Here is a 20,416-nt window from a genome sequence, read left to right as displayed (position 1 = left end):
CCAGTGTCCCTGGAGCTGTAGGCTTTGTGGCTCTCGGAACCCTAACCCTAACCCTAATTGTAATGGGAGCTTAGATTTTTGGCCGAGGTCCGCAGGTGCGTGGCTGGTGGGGATGGGAAAGGTGTGGAGGGAGCAGTGTTGGTGCAGTGCCGTGCTCCCCTTGGCGTGCCTTTGGCAGCGCCAGTGTCCCTGGAGCTGTAGGCTTTGTGGCTCTCGGAACCCTAACCCTAACCCTAATTGTAATGGGAGCTTAGATTTTTGGCCGAGGTCCGCAGGTGCGTGTCTGGTGGGGATGGGAAAGGTGTGGAGGGAGCAGTGTTGGTGCAGTGCCGTGCTCCCCTTGGCGTGCCTTTGGCAGCCCCAGTGTCCCTGGAGCTGTAGGCTTTGTGGCTCTCGGAACCCTAACCCTAACCCTAATTGTAATGGGAGCTTAGATTTTTGGCCGAGGTCCGCAGGTGCGTGGCTGGTGGGGATGGGAAAGGTGTGGAGGGAGCAGTGTTGGTGCAGTGCCATGCTCCCCTTGGCATGCCTTTGGCAGCGCCAGTGTCCCTGGAGCTGTAGGCTTTGTGGCTCTCTGAACCCTAACCCTAATTGTAATGGGAGCTTAGATTTTTGGCCGAGGTCCGCAGGTGCGTGGTTGGCGCAGACGGGAAAGGTGTGGAGGGAGCAGTGTTGGTGCAGTGCCGTGCTCCCCTTGGCGTGCCTTTGGCAGCGCCAGTGTCCCTGGAGCTGTAGGCTTTGTGGCTCTCTGAACCCTAACCCTAACCCTAATTGTAATGGGAGCTTAGATTTTTGGCCGAGGTCCGCAGGTGCGTGGCTGGTGGGGATGGGAAAGGTGTGGAGGGAGCAGTGTTGGTGCAGTGCCGTGCTCCCCTTGGGGTGCCTTTGGCAGCGCCAGTTTCCCTGGAGCTGCAGGCTTTGTGGCTCTCGGAACCCTAACCCTAACCCTAATTGTAATGGGAGCTTAGATTTTTGGCCGAGGTCCGCAGGTGCGTGGCTGGTGGGGACGGGAAAGGTGTGGAGGGAGCAGTGTTGGTGCAGTGCCGTGCTCCCCTTGGCGTGCCTTTGGCAGCGCCAGTGTCCCTGGAGCTGTAGGCTTTGTGGCTCTCTGAACCCTAACCCTAACCCTAATTGTAATGGGAGCTTAGATTTTTGGCCGAGGTCCGCAGGTGCGTTGTTGGCGCAGACGGGAAAGGTGTGGAGGGAGCAGTGTTGGTGCAGTGCCGTGCTCCCCTTGGGGTGCCTTTGGCAGCGCCAGTGTCCCTGGAGCTGTAGGCTTTGTGGCTCTCTGAACCCTAACCCTAACCCTAATTGTAATGGGAGCTTAGATTTTTGGCCGAGGTCCGCAGGTGCGTGGCTGGTGGGGACGGGAAAGGTGTGGCGGGAGCAGTGTTGGTGCAGTGCCGTGCTCCCCTTGGGGTGCCTTTGGCAGCGCCAGTGTCCCTGGAGCTGTAGGCTTTGTGGCTCTCTGAACCCTAACCCTAACCCTAATTGTAATGGGAGCTTAGATTTTTGGCCGAGGTCCGCAGGTGCATGATTGGTGCAAATGAGAAAGGTGTGGCGGGAGCGCTGTTGGTGCAGTGCCATGCTCCCTTTGGCGTGCCTTTGGCAGCGCCAGTGTCCCTGGAGCTGTAGGCTTTGTGGCTCTCTGAACCCTAACCCGAACCCTAATTGTAATGGGAGCTTAGATTTTTGGCCGAGGTCCGCAGGTGCATGATTGGTGCAAATGAGAAAGGTGTGGAGGGATCAGTGTTGGTGCAGTGCCGTGCTCCCCTTGGGGTGCCTTTGGCAGCGCCAGTGTCCCTGGAGCTGTAGGCTTTGTGGCTCTCGGAACCCTAACCCTAACCCTAATTGTAATGGGAGCTTAGATTTTTGGCCGAGGTCCGCAGGTGCGTGGTTGGCGCAGACGGGAAAGGTGTGGAGGGAGCAGTGTTGGTGCAGTGCCATGCTCCCCTTGGCGTGCCTTTGGCAGCGCCAGTGTCCCTGGAGCTCTAGGCTTTGTGGCTCTCGGAACCCTAACCCTAACCCTAATTGTAATGGGAGCTTAGATTTTTGGCCGAGGTCCGCAGGTGCGTGGCTGGTGGGGATGGGAAAGGTGTGGAGGGAGCAGTGTTGGTGCAGTGCCGTGCTCCCCTTGGCGTGCCTTTGGCAGCGCCAGTGTCCCTGGAGCTGTAGGCTTTGTGGCTCTCTGAACCCTAACCCTAACCCTAATTGTAATGGGAGCTTAGATTTTTGGCTGAGGTCCGCAGGTGCATGTTATGCGCAGACGGGAAAGGTGTGGAGGGAGCAGTGTTGGTGCAGTGCCGTGCTCCCCTTGGGGTGCCTTTGGCAGCGCCAGTGTCCCTGGAGCTGTAGGCTTTGTGGCTCTCGGAACCCTAACCCTAACCCTAATTGTAATGGGAGCTTAGATTTTTGGCCGAGGTCCACAGGTGCGTGGCTGGTGGGGATGGGAAAGGTGTGGAGGGAGCAGTGTTGGTGCAGTGCCGTGCTCCCTTTGGCGTGCCTTTGGCAGCGCCAGTGTCCCTGGAGCTGTAGGCTTTGTGGCTCTCTGAACCCTAACCCTAACCCTAATTGTAATGGGAGCTTAGATTTTTGGCCGAGGTCCACAGGTGCGTGGCTGGTGGGGATGTGAAAGGTGTGGAGGGAGCAGTGTTGGTGCAGTGCCATGCTCCCCTTGGGGTGTCTTTGGCAGCGCCAGTGTCCCTGGAGCTGTAGGCTTTGTGGCTCTCGGAACCCTAACCCTAACCCTAATTGTAATGGGAGCTTAGATTTTTGGCCGAGGTCCGCAGGTGCGTGGTTGGCGCAGACGGGAAAGGTGTGGAGGGAGCAGTGTTGGTGCAGTGCCGTGCTCCCCTTGGCGTGCCTTTGGCAGCGCCAGTGTCCCTGGAGCTCTAGGCTTTGTGGCACTCGGAACCCTAACCCTAACCCTAATTGTAATGGGAGCTTAGATTTTTGGCCGAGGTCCACAGGTGCGTGGCTGGTGGGGATGGGAAAGGTGTGGCGGGAGCAGTGTTGGTGCAGTGCCGTGCTCCCCTTGGCGTGCCTTTATCAGCGCCAGTGTCCCTGGAGCTGTAGGCTTTGTGTCTCTCTGAACCCTAACCCTAACCCTAATTGTAATGGGAGCTTAGCTTTTTGGCCGAGGTCCGCAGGTGCGTGGCTGGTGGGGATGGGAAAGGTGTGGAGGGAGCAGTGTTGGTGCAGTGCCGTGCTCCCCTTGGCGTGCCTTTGGCAGCGCCAGTGTCCCTGGAGCTGTAGGCTTTGTGGCTCTCTGAACCCTAACCCTAACCCTAATTGTAATGGGAGCTTAGATTTTTGGCCGAGGTCCGCAGGTGCGTGGTTGGCGCAGACGGGAAAGGTGTGGAGGGAGCAGTGTTGGTGCAGTGCCGTGCTCCCCTTGGGGTGCCTTTGGCAGCGCCAGTTTCCCTGGAGCTGCAGGCTTTGTGGCTCTCGGAACCCTAACCCTAACCCTAATTGTAATGGGAGCTTAGATTTTTGGCCGAGGTCCGCAGGTGCGTGGCTGGTGGGGACGGGAAAGGTGTGGAGGGAGCAGTGTTGGTGCAGTGCCGTGCTCCCCTTGGCGTGCCTTTGGCAGCGCCAGTGTCCCTGGAGCTGTAGGCTTTGTGGCTCTCTGAACCCTAACCCTAACCCTAATTGTAATGGGAGCTTAGATTTTTGGCCGAGGTCCGCAGGTGCGTTGTTGGCGCAGACGGGAAAGGTGTGGCGGGAGCAGTGTTGGTGCAGTGCCGTGCTCCCCTTGGGGTGCCTTTGGCAGCGCCAGTGTCCCTGGAGCTGTAGGCTTTGTGGCTCTCTGAACCCTAACCCTAACCCTAATTGTAATGGGAGCTTAGATTTTTGGCCGAGGTCCGCAGGTGCGTGGCTGGTGGGGACGGGAAAGGTGTGGCGGGAGCAGTGTTGGTGCAGTGCCGTGCTCCCCTTGGGGTGCCTTTGGCAGCGCCAGTGTCCCTGGAGCTGTAGGCTTTGTGGCTCTCTGAACCCTAACCCTAACCCTAATTGTAATGGGAGCTTAGATTTTTGGCCGAGGTCCGCAGGTGCATGATTGGTGCAAATGAGAAAGGTGTGGCGGGAGCGCTGTTGGTGCAGTGCCATGCTCCCTTTGGCGTGCCTTTGGCAGCGCCAGTGTCCCTGGAGCTGTAGGCTTTGTGGCTCTCTGAACCCTAACCCGAACCCTAATTGTAATGGGAGCTTAGATTTTTGGCCGAGGTCCGCAGGTGCATGATTGGTGCAAATGAGAAAGGTGTGGAGGGATCAGTGTTGGTGCAGTGCCGTGCTCCCCTTGGGGTGCCTTTGGCAGCGCCAGTGTCCCTGGAGCTGTAGGCTTTGTGGCTCTCGGAACCCTAACCCTAACCCTAATTGTAATGGGAGCTTAGATTTTTGGCCGAGGTCCGCAGGTGCGTGGCTGGTGGGGATGGGAAAGGTGTGGAGGGAGCAGTGTTGGTGCAGTGCCGTGCTCCCTTTGGCGTGCCTTTGGCAGCGCCAGTGTCCCTGGAGCTGTAGGCTTTGTGGCTCTCTGAACCCTAACCCTAACCCTAATTGTAATGGGAGCTTAGATTTTTGGCCGAGGTCCACAGGTGCGTGGCTGGTGGGGATGTGAAAGGTGTGGAGGGAGCAGTGTTGGTGCAGTGCCATGCTCCCCTTGGGGTGTCTTTGGCAGCGCCAGTGTCCCTGGAGCTGTAGGCTTTGTGGCTCTCGGAACCCTAACCCTAACCCTAATTGTAATGGGAGCTTAGATTTTTGGCCGAGGTCCGCAGGTGCGTGGTTGGCACAGACGGGAAAGGTGTGGAGGGAGCAGTGTTGGTGCAGTGCCGTGCTCCCCTTGGCGTGCCTTTGGCAGCGCCAGTGTCCCTGGAGCTCTAGGCTTTGTGGCACTCGGAACCCTAACCCTAACCCTAATTGTAATGGGAGCTTAGATTTTTGGCCGAGGTCCACAGGTGCGTGGCTGGTGGGGATGGGAAAGGTGTGGAGGGAGCAGTGTTGGTGCAGTGCCGTGCTCCCCTTGGCGTGCCTTTATCAGCGCCAGTGTCCCTGGAGCTGTAGGCTTTGTGGCTCTCTGAACCCTAACCCTAACCCTAATTGTAATGGGAGCTTAGCTTTTTGGCCGAGGTCCGCAGGTGCGTGGCTGGTGGGGATGGGAAAGGTGTGGAGGGAGCAGTGTTGGTGCAGTGCCGTGCTCCCCTTGGCGTGCCTTTGGCAGCGCCAGTGTCCCTGGAGCTGTAGGCTTTGTGGCTCTCTGAACCCTAACCCTAACCCTAATTGTAATGGGAGCTTAGATTTTTGGCCGAGGTCCGCAGGTGCGTGGTTGGCGCAGACGGGAAAGGTGTGGAGGGAGCAGTGTTGGTGCAGTGCCATGCTCCCCTTGGCGTGCCTTTGGCAGCGGCAGTGTCCCTGGAGCTGTAGGCTTTGTGGCTCTCGGAACCCTAACCCTAACCCTAATTGTAATGGGAGCTTAGATTTTTGGCCGAGGTCCGCAGGTGCGTGGCTGGTGGGGATGGGAAAGGTGTGGAGGGAGCAGTGTTGGTGCAGTGCCGTGCTCCCCTTGGCGTGCCTTTGGCAGCGCCAGTGTCCCTGGAGCTGTAGGCTTTGTGGCTCTCGGAACCCTAACCCTAACCCTAATTGTAATGGGAGCTTAGATTTTTGGCCGAGGTCCGCAGGTGCGTGGCTGGTGGGGATGGGAAAGGTGTGGAGGGAGCAGTGTTGGTGCAGTGCCGTGCTCCCCTTGGCGTAACTTTGGCAGCGGCAGTGTCCCTGGAGCTGTAGGCTTTGTGGCTCTCGGAACCCTAACCCTAACCCTAATTGTAATGGGAGCTTAGATTTTTGGCCGAGGTCCGCAGGTGCGTGGCTGGTGGGGATGGGAAAGGTGTGGAGGGAGCAGTGTTGGTGCAGTGCCATGCTCCCCTTGGCGTGCCTTTGGCAGCGCCAGTGTCCCTGGAGCTGTAGGCTTTGTGGCTCTCGGAACCCTAACCCTAATTGTAATGGGAGCTTAGATTTTTGGCCGAGGTCCGCAGGTGCGTGGCTGGTGTGGAGGGAGCAGTGTTGGTGCAGTGCCGTGCTCCCCTTGGGGTGCCTTTGGCAGCGCCAGTGTCCCTGGAGCTGTAGGCTTTGTGGCTCTCTGAACCCTAACCCTAACCCAAATTGTAATGGGAGCTTAGATTTTTGGCCGAGGTCCGCAGGTGCGTGGCTGGTGGGGATGGGAAAGGTGTGGAGGGAGCAGTGTTGGTGCAGTGCCGTGCTCCCCTTGGGGTGCCTTTGGCAGCGCCAGTTTCCCTGGAGCTGCAGGCTTTGTGGCTCTCGGAACCCTAACCCTAACCCTAATTGTAATGGGAGCTTAGATTTTTGGCCGAGGTCCGCAGGTGCGTGGCTGGTGGGGATGGGAAAGGTGTGGAGGGAGCAGTGTTGGTGCAGTGCCATGCTCCCCTTGGCGTGCCTTTGGCAGCGCCAGTGTCCCTGGAGCTCTAGGCTTTGTGGCTCTCTGAACCCTAACCCTAACCCTAATTGTAATGGGAGCTTAGATTTTTGGCCGAGGTCCGCAGGTGCGTGGCTGGTGGGGACGGGAAAGGTGTGGAGGGAGCAGTGTTGGTGCAGTGCCGTGCTCCCCTTGGCGTGCCTTTGGCAGCGCCAGTGTCCCTGGAGCTGTAGGCTTTGTGGCTCTCTGAACCCTAACCCTAACCCTAATTGTAATGGGAGCTTAGATTTTTGGCCGAGGTCCGCAGGTGCGTTGTTGGCGCAGACGGGAAAGGTGTGGAGGGAGCAGTGTTGGTGCAGTGCCGTGCTCCCCTTGGGGTGCCTTTGGCAGCGCCAGTGTCCCTGGAGCTGTAGGCTTTGTGGCTCTCTGAACCCTAACCCTAACCCTAATTGTAATGGGAGCTTAGATTTTTGGCCGAGGTCCGCAGGTGCATGATTGGTGCAAATGAGAAAGGTGTGGCGGGAGCGCTGTTGGTGCAGTGCCATGCTCCCTTTGGCGTGCCTTTGGCAGCGCCAGTGTCCCTGGAGCTGTAGGCTTTGTGGCTCTCTGAACCCTAACCCGAACCCTAATTGTAATGGGAGCTTAGATTTTTGGCCGAGGTCCGCAGGTGCATGATTGGTGCAAATGAGAAAGGTGTGGAGGGAGCAGTGTTGGTGCAGTGCCGTGCTCCCCTTGGGGTGCCTTTGGCAGCGCCAGTGTCCCTGGAGCTGTAGGCTTTGTGGCTCTCGGAACCCTAACCCTAACCCTAATTGTAATGGGAGCTTAGATTTTTGGCCGAGGTCCGCAGGTGCGTGGTTGGCGCAGACGGGAAAGGTGTGGAGGGAGCAGTGTTGGTGCAGTGCCATGCTCCCCTTGGCGTGCCTTTGGCAGCGCCAGTGTCCCTGGAGCTCTAGGCTTTGTGGCTCTCGGAACCCTAACCCTAACCCTAATTGTAATGGGAGCTTAGATTTTTGGCTGAGGTCCGCAGGTGCATGTTATGCGCAGACGGGAAAGGTGTGGAGGGAGCAGTGTTGGTGCAGTGCCGTGCTCCCCTTGGGGTGCCTTTGGCAGCGCCAGTGTCCCTGGAGCTGTAGGCTTTGTGGCTCTCGGAACCCTAACCCTAACCCTAATTGTAATGGGAGCTTAGATTTTTGGCCGAGGTCCACAGGTGCGTGGCTGGTGGGGATGGGAAAGGTGTGGCGGGAGCAGTGTTGGTGCAGTGCCGTGCTCCCTTTGGCGTGCCTTTGGCAGCGCCAGTGTCCCTGGAGCTGTAGGCTTTGTGGCTCTCTGAACCCTAACCCTAACCCTAATTGTAATGGGAGCTTAGATTTTTGGCCGAGGTCCGCAGGTGCGTGGCTGGTGGGGACGGGAAAGGTGTGGCGGGAGCAGTTTTGGTGCAGTGCTGTGCTCCCCTTGGCGTGCCTTTGGCAGCGCCAGTGTCCCTGGAGCTGTAGGCTTTGTGGCTCTCGGAACCCTAACCCTAACCCTAATTGTAATGGGAGCTTAGATTTTTGGCCGAGGTCCGCAGGTGCGTGGCTGGTGGGGACGGGAAAGGTGTGGCGGGAGCAGTGTTGGTGCAGTGCCGTGCTCCCCTTGGCGTGCCTTTGGCAGCGCCAGTGTCCCTGGAGCTGTAGGCTTTGTGGCTCTCTGAACCCTAACCCTAACCCTAATTGTAATGGGAGCTTAGATTTTTGGCCGAGGTCCGCAGGTGCGTGGCTGGTGGGGATGGGAAAGGTGTGGAGGGAGCAGTGTTGGTGCAGTGCCGTGCTCCCCTTGGCGTGCCTTTGGCAGCGCCAGTGTCCCTGGAGCTGTAGGCTTTGTGGCTCTCTGAACCCTAACCCTAACCCTAATTGTAATGGGAGCTTAGATTTTTGGCCGAGGTCCGCAGGTGCGTGGCTGGTGGGGATGGGAAAGGTGTGGAGGGAGCAGTGTTGGTGCAGTGCCGTGCTCCCCTTGGCGTGCCTTTGGCAGCGCCAGTGTCCCTGGAGCTGTAGGCTTTGTGGCTCTCTGAACCCTAACCCTAACCCTAATTGTAATGGGAGCTTAGATTTTTGGCCGAGGTCCGCAGGTGCGTGGCTGGTGGGGATGGGAAAGGTGTGGAGGGAGCAGTGTTGGTGCAGTGCCGTGCTCCCCTTGGCGTGCCTTTGGCAGCGCCAGTGTCCCTGGAGCTGTAGGCTTTGTGGCTCTCTGAACCCTAACCCTAACCCTAATTGTAATGGGAGCTTAGATTTTTGGCCGAGGTCCGCAGGTGCGTGGCTGGTGGGGACGGGAAAGGTGTGGAGGGAGCAGTGTTGGTGCAGTGCCGTGCTCCCCTTGGCGTGCCTTTGGCAGCGCCAGTGTCCCTGGAGCTGTAGGCTTTGTGGCTCTCTGAACCCTAACCCTAATTGTAATGGGAGCTTAGATTTTTGGCCGAGGTCCGCAGGTGCGTGGCTGGTGGGGATGGGAAAGGTGTGGAGGGAGCAGTGTTGGTGCAGTGCCGTGCTCCCCTTGGCGTGCCTTTGGCAGCGCCAGTGTCCCTGGAGCTGTAGGCTTTGTGGCTCTCTGAACCCTAACCCTAACCCTAATTGTAATGGGAGCTTAGATTTTTGGCCGAGGTCCGCAGGTGCATGGCTGGTGGGGATGGGAAAGGTGTGGAGGGAGCAGTGTTGGTGCAGTGCCATGCTCCCCTTGGGGTGTCTTTGGCAGTGCCAGTGTCCCTGGAGCTGTAGGCTTTGTGGCTCTCGGAACCCTAACCCTAACCCTAATTGTAATGGGAGCTTAGATTTTTGGCCGAGGTCCGCAGGTGCGTGGTTGGCGCAGACGGGAAAGGTGTGGAGGGAGCAGTGTTGGTGCAGTGCCGTGCTCCCCTTGGCGTGCCTTTGGCAGCGCCAGTGTCCCTGGAGCTCTAGGCTTTGTGGCACTCGGAACCCTAACCCTAACCCTAATTGTAATGGGAGCTTAGATTTTTGGCCGAGGTCCGCAGGTGCGTGGCTGGTGGGGATGGGAAAGGTGTGGAGGGAGCAGTGTTGGTGCAGTGCCGTGCTCCCCTTGGCGTGCCTTTGGCAGCGCCAGTGTCCCTGGAGCTGTAGGCTTTGTGGCTCTCTGAACCCTAACCCTAACCCTAATTGTAATGGGAGCTTAGATTTTTGGCCGAGGTCCGCAGGTGCGTGGCTGGTGGGGACGGGAAAGGTGTGGAGGGAGCAGTGTTGGTGCAGTGCCGTGCTCCCCTTGGCGTGCCTTTGGCAGCGCCAGTGTCCCTGGAGCTCTAGGCTTTGTGGCTCTCTGAACCCTAACCCTAACCCTAATTGTAATGGGAGCTTAGATTTTTGGCCGAGGTCCGCAGGTGCGTGGCTGGTGGGGATGGGAAAGGTGTGGAGGGAGCAGTGTTGGTGCAGTGCCGTGCTCCCCTTGGCATGCCTTTGGCAGCGCCAGTGTCCCTGGAGCTGTAGGCTTTGTGGCTCTCTGAACCCTAACCCTAACCCTAATTGTAATGGGAGCTTAGATTTTTGGCCGAGGTCCGCAGGTGCGTGGCTGGTGGGGATGGGAAAGGTGTGGAGGGAGCAGTGTTGGTGCAGTGCCGTGCTCCCCTTGGCGTGCCTTTGGCAGCGCCAGTGTCCCTGGAGCTGTAGGCTTTGTGGCTCTCTGAACCCTAACCCTAACCCTAATTGTAATGGGAGCTTAGATTTTTGGCCGAGGTCCGCAGGTGCGTGGCTGGTGGGGATGGGAAAGGTGTGGAGGGAGCAGTGTTGGTGCAGTGCCGTGCTCCCCTTGGCGTGCCTTTGGCAGCGCCAGTGTCCCTGGAGCTGTAGGCTTTGTGGCTCTCGGAACCCTAACCCTAACCCTAATTGTAATGGGAGCTTAGATTTTTGGCCGAGGTCCGCAGGTGCGTGGCTGGCGCAGACGGGAAAGGTGTGGAGGGAGCAGTGTTGGTGCAGTGCCATGCTCCCCTTGGCGTGCCTTTGGCAGCGGCAGTGTCCCTGGAGCTGTAGGCTTTGTGGCTCTCTGAACCCTAACCCTAATTGTAATGGGAGCTTAGATTTTTGGCCGAGGTCCGCAGGTGCATGGTATGCGCAGACGGGAAAGATGTGGAGGGAGCAGTGTTGGTGCAGTGCCGTGCTCCCCTTGGCGTGCCTTTGGCAGCGCCAGTGTCCCTGGAGCTGTAGGCTTTGTGGCTCTCTGAACCCTAACCCTAACCCTAATTGTAATGGGAGCTTAGATTTTTGGCCGAGGTCCGCAGGTGCGTGGCTGGTGGGGATGGGAAAGGTGTGGAGGGAGCAGTGTTGGTGCAGTGCCGTGCTCCCCTTGGGGTGCCTTTGGCAGCGCCAGTGTCCCTGGAGCTGTAGGCTTTGTGGCTCTCTGAACCCTAACCCTAACCCTAATTGTAATGGGAGCTTAGATTTTTGGCCGAGGTCCGCAGGTGCGTGGCTGGTGGGGATGGGAAAGGTGTGGAGGGAGCAGTGTTGGTGCAGTGCCGTGCTCCCCTTGGCGTGCCTTTATCAGCGCCAGTGTCCCTGGAGCTGTAGGCTTTGTGGCTCTCTGAACCCTAACCCTAACCCTAATTGTAATGGGAGCTTAGCTTTTTGGCCGAGGTCCGCAGGTGCGTGGCTAGTGGGGATGGGAAAGGTGTGGAGGGAGCAGTGTTGGTGCAGTGCCGTGCTCCCCTTGGCGTGCCTTTGGCAGCGCCAGTGTCCCTGGAGCTGTAGGCTTTGTGGCTCTCTGAACCCTAACCCTAACCCTAATTGTAATGGGAGCTTAGATTTTTGGCCGAGGTCCGCAGGTGCGTGGTTGGCGCAGACGGGAAAGGTGTGGAGGGAGCAGTGTTGGTGCAGTGCCATGCTCCCCTTGGCGTGCCTTTGGCAGCGGCAGTGTCCCTGGAGCTCTAGGCTTTGTGGCTCTCGGAACCCTAACCCTAACCCTAATTGTAATGGGAGCTTAGATTTTTGGCCGAGGTCCGCAGGTGCGTGGCTGGTGGGGATGGGAAAGGTGTGGAGGGAGCAGTGTTGGTGCAGTGCCGTGCTCCCCTTGGCGTGCCTTTGGCAGCGCCAGTGTCCCTGGAGCTGTAGGCTTTGTGGCTCTCGGAACCCTAACCCTAACCCTAATTGTAATGGGAGCTTAGATTTTTGGCCGAGGTCCGCAGGTGCGTGGCTGGTGGGGATGGGAAAGGTGTGGAGGGAGCAGTGTTGGTGCAGTGCCGTGCTCCCCTTGGCGTAACTTTGGCAGCCCCAGTGTCCCTGGAGCTGTAGGCTTTGTGGCTCTCGGAACCCTAACCCTAACCCTAATTGTAATGGGAGCTTAGATTTTTGGCCGAGGTCCGCAGGTGCGTGGCTGGTGGGGATGGGAAAGGTGTGGAGGGAGCAGTGTTGGTGCAGTGCCATGCTCCCCTTGGCGTGCCTTTGGCAGCGCCAGTGTCCCTGGAGCTGTAGGCTTTGTGGCTCTCTGAACCCTAACCCTAATTGTAATGGGAGCTTAGATTTTTGGCCGAGGTCCGCAGGTGCGTGGTTGGCGCAGACGAGAAAGGTGTGGAGGGAGCAGTGTTGGTGCAGTGCCGTGCTCCCCTTGGCGTGCCTTTGGCAGCGCCAGTGTCCCTGGAGCTGTAGGCTTTGTGGCTCTCTGAACCCTAACCCTAACCCAAATTGTAATGGGAGCTTAGATTTTTGGCCGAGGTCCGCAGGTGCGTGGCTGGTGGGGACGGGAAAGGTGTGGAGGGAGCAGTGTTGGTGCAGTGCCGTGCTCCCCTTGGCGTGCCTTTGGCAGCCCCAGTGTCCCTGGAGCTGTAGGCTTTGTGGCTCTCTGAACCCTAACCCTAACCCTAATTGTAATGGGAGCTTAGATTTTTGGCCGAGGTCCGCAGGTGCGTTGTTGGCGCAGACGGGAAAGGTGTGGAGGGAGCAGTGTTGGTGCAGTGCCGTGCTCCCCTTGGCGTGCCTTTGGCAGCGCCAGTGTCCCTGGAGCTGTAGGCTTTGTGGCTCTCTGAACCCTAACCCTAACCCTAATTGTAATGGGAGCTTAGATTTTTGGCCGAGGTCCGCAGGTGCGTGGCTGGTGGGGACGGGAAAGGTGTGGCGGGAGCAGTGTTGGTGCAGTGCCGTGCTCCCCTTGGGGTGCCTTTGGCAGCGCCAGTGTCCCTGGAGCTGTAGGCTTTGTGGCTCTCTGAACCCTAACCCTAACCCTAATTGTAATGGGAGCTTAGATTTTTGGCCGAGGTCCGCAGGTGCATGATTGGTGCAAATGAGAAAGGTGTGGCGGGAGCGCTGTTGGTGCAGTGCCATGCTCCCTTTGGCGTGCCTTTGGCAGCGCCAGTGTCCCTGGAGCTGTAGGCTTTGTGGCTCTCTGAACCCTAACCCGAACCCTAATTGTAATGGGAGCTTAGATTTTTGGCCGAGGTCCGCAGGTGCGTGGTTGGCGCAGACGGGAAAGGTGTGGAGGGAGCAGTGTTGGTGTAGTGCCGTGCTCCCCTTGGCGTGCCTTTGGCAGCGGCAGTGTCCCTGGAGCTCTAGGCTTTGTGGCTCTCGGAACCCTAACCCTAACCCTAATTGTAATGGGAGCTTAGATTTTTGGCCGAGGTCCGCAGGTGCGTGGCTGGTGGGGACGGGAAAGGTGTGGAGGGAGCAGTGTTGGTGCAGTGCCGTGCTCCCCTTGGCGTGCCTTTGGCAGCGCCAGTGTCCCTGGAGCTGTAGGCTTTGTGGCTCTCTGAACCCTAACCCTAACCCTAATTGTAATGGGAGCTTAGATTTTTGGCCGAGGTCCGCAGGTGCGTGGCTGGTGGGGATGGGAAAGGTGTGGAGGGAGCAGTGTTGGTGCAGTGCCGTGCTCCCCTTGGCGTGCCTTTGGCAGCGGCAGTGTCCCTGGAGCTGTAGGCTTTGTGGCTCTCGGAACCCTAACCCTAACCCTAATTGTAATGGGAGCTTAGATTTTTGGCCGAGGTCCGCAGGTGCGTGGCTGGTGGGGATGGGAAAGGTGTGGAGGGAGCAGTGTTGGTGCAGTGCCGTGCTCCCCTTGGCGTGCCTTTGGCAGCGCCAGTGTCCCTGGAGCTGTAGGCTTTGTGGCTCTCTGAACCCTAACCCTAACCCTAATTGTAATGGGAGCTTAGATTTTTGGCTGAGGTCCGCAGGTGCATGTTATGCGCAGACGGGAAAGGTGTGGAGGGAGCAGTGTTGGTGCAGTGCCGTGCTCCCCTTGGGGTGCCTTTGGCAGCGCCAGTGTCCCTGGAGCTGTAGGCTTTGTGGCTCTCGGAACCCTAACCCTAACCCTAATTGTAATGGGAGCTTAGATTTTTGGCCGAGGTCCACAGCTGCGTGGCTGGTGGGGATGGGAAAGGTGTGGCGGGAGCAGTGTTGGTGCAGTGCCGTGCTCCCTTTGGCGTGCCTTTGGCAGCGCCAGTGTCCCTGGAGCTGTAGGCTTTGTGGCTCTCTGAACCCTAACCCTAACCCTAATTGTAATGGGAGCTTAGATTTTTGGCCGAGGTCCGCAGGTGCGTGGCTGGTGGGGACGGGAAAGGTGTGGAGGGAGCAGTGTTGGTGCAGTGCTGTGCTCCCCTTGGCGTGCCTTTGGCAGCGCCAGTGTCCCTGGAGCTGTAGGCTTTGTGGCTCTCGGAACCCTAACCCTAACCCTAATTGTAATGGGAGCTTAGATTTTTGGCCGAGGTCCGCAGGTGCGTGGCTGGTGGGGACGGGAAAGGTGTGGCGGGAGCAGTGTTGGTGCAGTGCCGTGCTCCCCTTGGCGTGCCTTTGGCAGCGCCAGTGTCCCTGGAGCTGTAGGCTTTGTGGCTCTCTGAACCCTAACCCTAACCCTAATTGTAATGGGAGCTTAGATTTTTGGCCGAGGTCCGCAGGTGCGTGGTTGGCGCAGACGGGAAAGGTGTGGAGGGAGCAGTGTTGGTGCAGTGCCGTGCTCCCCTTGGTGTGCCTTTGGCAGCGGCAGTGTCCCTGGAGCTGTAGGCTTTGTGGCTCTCTGAACCCTAACCCTAACCCTAATTGTAATGGGAGCTTAGATTTTTGGCCGAGGTCCGCAGGTGCGTGGCTGGTGGGGACGGGAAAGGTGTGGCGGGAGCAGTGTTGGTGCAGTGCCGTGCTCCCCTTGGCGTGCCTTTGGCAGCGCCAGTGTCCCTGGAGCTGTAGGCTTTGTGGCTCTCTGAACCCTAACCCTAACCCTAATTGTAATGGGAGCTTAGATTTTTGGCCGAGGTCCGCAGGTGCGTGGCTGGTGGGGATGGGAAAGGTGTGGAGGGAGCAGTGTTGGTGCAGTGCCGTGCTCCCCTTGGCGTGCCTTTGGCAGCGCCAGTGTCCCTGGAGCTGTAGGCTTTGTGGCTCTCTGAACCCTAACCCTAACCCTAATTGTAATGGGAGCTTAGATTTTTGGCCGAGGTCCGCAGGTGCGTGGCTGGTGGGGATGGGAAAGGTGTGGAGGGAGCAGTGTTGGTGCAGTGCCGTGCTCCCCTTGGCGTGCCTTTGGCAGCGCCAGTGTCCCTGGAGCTGTAGGCTTTGTGGCTCTCTGAACCCTAACCCTAACCCTAATTGTAATGGGAGCTTAGATTTTTGGCCGAGGTCCGCAGGTGCGTGGCTGGTGGGGATGGGAAAGGTGTGGAGGGAGCAGTGTTGGTGCAGTGCCGTGCTCCCCTTGGCGTGCCTTTGGCAGCGCCAGTGTCCCTGGAGCTGTAGGCTTTGTGGCTCTCTGAACCCTAACCCTAACCCTAATTGTAATGGGAGCTTAGATTTTTGGCCGAGGTCCGCAGGTGCGTGGCTGGTGGGGACGGGAAAGGTGTGGAGGGAGCAGTGTTGGTGCAGTGCCGTGCTCCCCTTGGCGTGCCTTTGGCAGCGCCAGTGTCCCTGGAGCTCTAGGCTTTGTGGCTCTCTGAACCCTAACCCTAACCCTAATTGTAATGGGAGCTTAGATTTTTGGCCGAGGTCCGCAGGTGCGTGGCTGGTGGGGATGGGAAAGGTGTGGAGGGAGCAGTGTTGGTGCAGTGCCGTGCTCCCCTTGGCATGCCTTTGGCAGCGCCAGTGTCCCTGGAGCTGTAGGCTTTGTGGCTCTCTGAACCCTAACCCTAACCCTAATTGTAATGGGAGCTTAGATTTTTGGCCGAGGTCCGCAGGTGCGTGGCTGGTGGGGATGGGAAAGGTGTGGAGGGAGCAGTGTTGGTGCAGTGCCGTGCTCCCCTTGGGGTGCCTTTGGCAGCGCCAGTGTCCCTGGAGCTGTAGGCTTTGTGGCTCTCTGAACCCTAACCCTAACCCTAATTGTAATGGGAGCTTAGATTTTTGGCCGAGGTCCGCAGGTGCGTGGCTGGTGGGGATGGGAAAGGTGTGGAGGGAGCAGTGTTGGTGCAGTGCCATGCTCCCCTTGGGGTGTCTTTGGCAGTGCCAGTGTCCCTGGAGCTGTAGGCTTTGTGGCTCTCGGAACCCTAACCCTAACCCTAATTGTAATGGGAGCTTAGATTTTTGGCCGAGGTCCGCAGGTGCGTGGTTGGCGCAGACGGGAAAGGTGTGGAGGGAGCAGTGTTGGTGCAGTGCCGTGCTCCCCTTGGCGTGCCTTTGGCAGCGCCAGTGTCCCTGGAGCTCTAGGCTTTGTGGCACTCGGAACCCTAACCCTAACCCTAATTGTAATGGGAGCTTAGATTTTTGGCCGAGGTCCGCAGGTGCGTGGCTGGTGGGGATGGGAAAGGTGTGGAGGGAGCAGTGTTGGTGCAGTGCCGTGCTCCCCTTGGCGTGCCTTTGGCAGCGCCAGTGTCCCTGGAGCTGTAGGCTTTGTGGCTCTCTGAACCCTAACCCTAACCCTAATTGTAATGGGAGCTTAGATTTTTGGCCGAGGTCCGCAGGTGCGTGGCTGGTGGGGACGGGAAAGGTGTGGAGGGAGCAGTGTTGGTGCAGTGCCGTGCTCCCCTTGGCGTGCCTTTGGCAGCGCCAGTGTCCCTGGAGCTCTAGGCTTTGTGGCTCTCTGAACCCTAACCCTAACCCTAATTGTAATGGGAGCTTAGATTTTTGGCCGAGGTCCGCAGGTGCGTGGCTGGTGGGGATGGGAAAGGTGTGGAGGGAGCAGTGTTGGTGCAGTGCCGTGCTCCCCTTGGCATGCCTTTGGCAGCGCCAGTGTCCCTGGAGCTGTAGGCTTTGTGGCTCTCTGAACCCTAACCCTAACCCTAATTGTAATGGGAGCTTAGATTTTTGGCCGAGGTCCGCAGGTGCGTGGCTGGTGGGGATGGGAAAGGTGTGGAGGGAGCAGTGTTGGTGCAGTGCCGTGCTCCCCTTGGCGTGCCTTTGGCAGCGCCAGTGTCCCTGGAGCTGTAGGCTTTGTGGCTCTCTGAACCCTAACCCTAACCCTAATTGTAATGGGAGCTTAGATTTTTGGCCGAGGTCCGCAGGTGCGTGGCTGGTGGGGATGGGAAAGGTGTGGAGGGAGCAGTGTTGGTGCAGTGCCGTGCTCCCCTTGGCGTGCCTTTGGCAGCGCCAGTGTCCCTGGAGCTGTAGGCTTTGTGGCTCTCGGAACCCTAACCCTAACCCTAATTGTAATGGGAGCTTAGATTTTTGGCCGAGGTCCGCAGGTGCGTGGCTGGTGGGGATGGGAAAGGTGTGGAGGGAGCAGTGTTGGTGCAGTGCCATGCTCCCCTTGGCGTGCCTTTGGCAGCGCCAGTGTCCCTGGAGCTGTAGGCTTTGTGGCTCTCTGAACCCTAACCCTAATTGTAATGGGAGCTTAGATTTTTGGCCGAGGTCCGCAGGTGCATGGTATGCGCAGACGGGAAAGATGTGGAGGGAGCAGTGTTGGTGCAGTGCCGTGCTCCCCTTGGCGTGCCTTTGGCAGCGCCAGTGTCCCTGGAGCTGTAGGCTTTGTGGCTCTCTGAACCCTAACCCTAACCCTAATTGTAATGGGAGCTTAGATTTTTGGCCGAGGTCCGCAGGTGCGTGGCTGGTGGGGATGGGAAAGGTGTGGCGGGAGCAGTGTTGGTGCAGTGCCGTGCTCCCCTTGGGGTGCCTTTGGCAGCGCCAGTTTCCCTGGAGCTGTAGGCTTTGTGGCTCTCGGAACCCTAACCCTAACCCTAATTGTAATGGGAGCTTAGATTTTTGGCCGAGGTCCGCAGGTGCGTGGCTGGTGGGGACGGGAAAGGTGTGGAGGGAGCAGTGTTGGTGCAGTGCCGTGCTCCCCTTGGCGTGCCTTTGGCAGCGCCAGTGTCCCTGGAGCTGTAGGCTTTGTGGCTCTCTGAACCCTAACCCTAACCCTAATTGTAATGGGAGCTTAGATTTTTGGCCGAGGTCCGCAGGTGCGTGGCTGGTGGGGATGGGAAAGGTGTGGAGGGAGCAGTGTTGGTGCAGTGCCGTGCTCCCCTTGGCGTGCCTTTGGCAGCGCCAGTGTCCCTGGAGCTGTAGGCTTTGTGGCTCTCTGAACCCTAACCCTAACCCTAATTGTAATGGGAGCTTAGATTTTTGGCTGAGGTCCGCAGGTGCATGTTATGCGCAGACGGGAAAGGTGTGGCGGGAGCAGTGTTGGTGCAGTGCCGTGCTCCCCTTGGCGTGCCTTTGGCAGCGGCAGTGTCCCTGGAGCTGTAGGCTTTGTGGCTCTCGGAACCCTAACCCTAACCCTAATTGTAATGGGAGCTTAGATTTTTGGCCGAGGTCCACAGGTGCGTGGCTGGTGGGGATGGGAAAGGTGTGGAGGGAGCAGTGTTGGTGCAGTGCCGTGCTCCCCTTGGCGTGCCTTTGGCAGCGCCAGTGTCCCTGGAGCTGTAGGCTTTGTGGCTCTCTGAACCCTAACCCTAACCCTAATTGTAATGGGAGCTTAGATTTTTGGCCGAGGTCCGCAGGTGCGTGGCTGGTGGGGACGGGAAAGGTGTGGCGGGAGCAGTGTTGGTGCAGTGCCGTGCTCCCCTTGGCGTGCCTTTGGCAGTGCCAGTGTCCCTGGAGCTGTAGGCTTTGTGGCTCTCGGAACCCTAACCCTAACCCTAATTGTAATGGGAGCTTAGATTTTTGGCCGAGGTCCGCAGGTGCGTGGCTGGTGGGGATGGGAAAGGTGTGGAGGGAGCAGTGTTGGTGCAGTGCCGTGCTCCCCTTGGCGTGCCTTTGGCAGCCCCAGTGTCCCTGGAGCTGTAGGCTTTGTGGCTCTCTGAACCCTAACCCTAACCCTAATTGTAATGGGAGCTTAGATTTTTGGCCGAGGTCCACAGGTGTGTGGCTGGTGGGGATGGGAAAGGTGTGGCGGGAGCAGTGTTGGTGCAGTGCCGTGCTCCCCTTGGCGTGCCTTTATCAGCGCCAGTGTCCCTGGAGCTGTAGGCTTTGTGGCTCTCTGAACCCTAACCCTAACCCTAATTGTAATGGGAGCTTAGATTTTTGGCCGAGGTCCGCAGGTGCGTGGTTGGCGCAGACGGGAAAGGTGTGGAGGGAGCAGTGTTGGTGCAGTGCCATGCTCCCCTTGGCGTGCCTTTGGCAGCGCCAGTGTCCCTGGAGCTGTAGGCTGTGTGGCTCTCTGAACCCTAACCCGAACCCTAATTGTAATGGGAGCTTAGATTTTTGGCCGAGGTCCGCAGGTGCGTGGCTGGTGGGGATGGGAAAGGTGTGGAGGGAGCAGTGTTGGTGCAGTGCCGTGCTCCCCTTGGCGTGCCTTTGGCAGCGCCAGTGTCCCTGGAGCTGTGGGCTTTGTGGCTCTCGGAACCCTAACCCTAACCCTAATTGTAATGGGAGCTTAGATTTTTGGCCGAGGTCCGCAGGTGCGTGGTTGGCGCAGACGGGAAAGGTGTGGAGGGAGCAGTGTTGGTGCAGTGCCGTGCTCCCCTTGGCGTGCCTTTGGCAGCGCCAGTGTCCCTGGAGCTCTAGGCTTTGTGGCTCTCGGAACCCTAACCCTAACCCTAATTGTAATGGGAGCTTAGATTTTTGGCCGAGGTCCGCAGGTGCGTGGCTGGTGGGGATGGGAAAGGTGTGGAGGGAGCAGTGTTGGTGCAGTGCCGTGCTCCCCTTGGGGTGCCTTTGGCAGCGCCAGTGTCCCTGGAGCTGTAGGCTTTGTGGCTCTCTGAACCCTAACCCTAACCCTAATTGTAATGGGAGCTTAGATTTTTGGCCGAGGTCCGCAGGTGCGTGGCTGGTGGGGATGGGAAAGGTGTGGAGGGAGCAGTGTTGGTGCAGTGCCGTGCTCCCCTTGGCGTGCCTTTGGCAGCGCCAGTGTCCCTGGAGCTGTAGGCTTTGTGGCTCTCTGAACCCTAACCCTAACCCTAATTGTAATGGGAGCTTAGATTTTTGGCCGAGGTCCGCAGGTGCGTGGCTGGTGGGGATGGGAAAGGTGTGGAGGGATCAGTGTTGGTGCAGTGCCATGCTCCCCTTGGGGTGCCTTTGGCAGCGCCAGTGTCCCTGGAGCTGTAGGCTTTGTGGCTCTCTGAACCCTAACCCTAACCCTAATTGTAATGGGAGCTTAGATTTTTGGCCGAGGTCCGCAGGTGCGTGGCTGGTGGGGACGGGAAAGGTGTGGCGGGAGCAGTGTTGGTGCAGTGCCGTGCTCCCCTTGGGGTGCCTTTGGCAGCGCCAGTGTCCCTGGAGCTGTAGGCTTTGTGGCTCTCGGAACCCTAACCCTAACCCTAATTGTAATGGGAGCTTAGATTTTTGGCCGAGGTCCGCAGGTGCGTGGCTGGTGGGGACGGGAAAGGTGTGGAGGGAGCAGTGTTGGTGCAGTGCCGTGCTCCCCTTGGGGTGCCTTTGGCAGCCCCAGTGTCCCTGGAGCTGTAGGCTTTGTGGCTCTCTGAACCCTAACCCTAACCCTAATTGTAATGGGAGCTTAGATTTTTGGCCGAGGTCCGCAGGTGCATGGTTGGCGCAGACGGGAAAGGTGTGGAGGGAGCAGTGTTGGTGCAGTGCCGTGCTCCCCTTGGCGTGCCTTTGGCAGCGCCAGTGTCCCTGGAGCTGTAGGCTTTGTGGCTCTCTGAACCCTAACCCTAACCCTAATTGTAATGGGAGCTTAGATTTTTGGCCGAGGTCCGCAGGTGCGTGGCTGGTGGGGACGGGAAAGGTGTGG

The sequence above is a fragment of the Platalea leucorodia genome (genome assembly GCF_965183815.1).
Source record: "Platalea leucorodia genome assembly, chromosome: 7".
In the NCBI taxonomy this organism is placed as follows: domain Eukaryota; kingdom Metazoa; phylum Chordata; class Aves; order Pelecaniformes; family Threskiornithidae; genus Platalea; species Platalea leucorodia.
Note: the sequence above shows the minus strand (reverse complement) of the source record.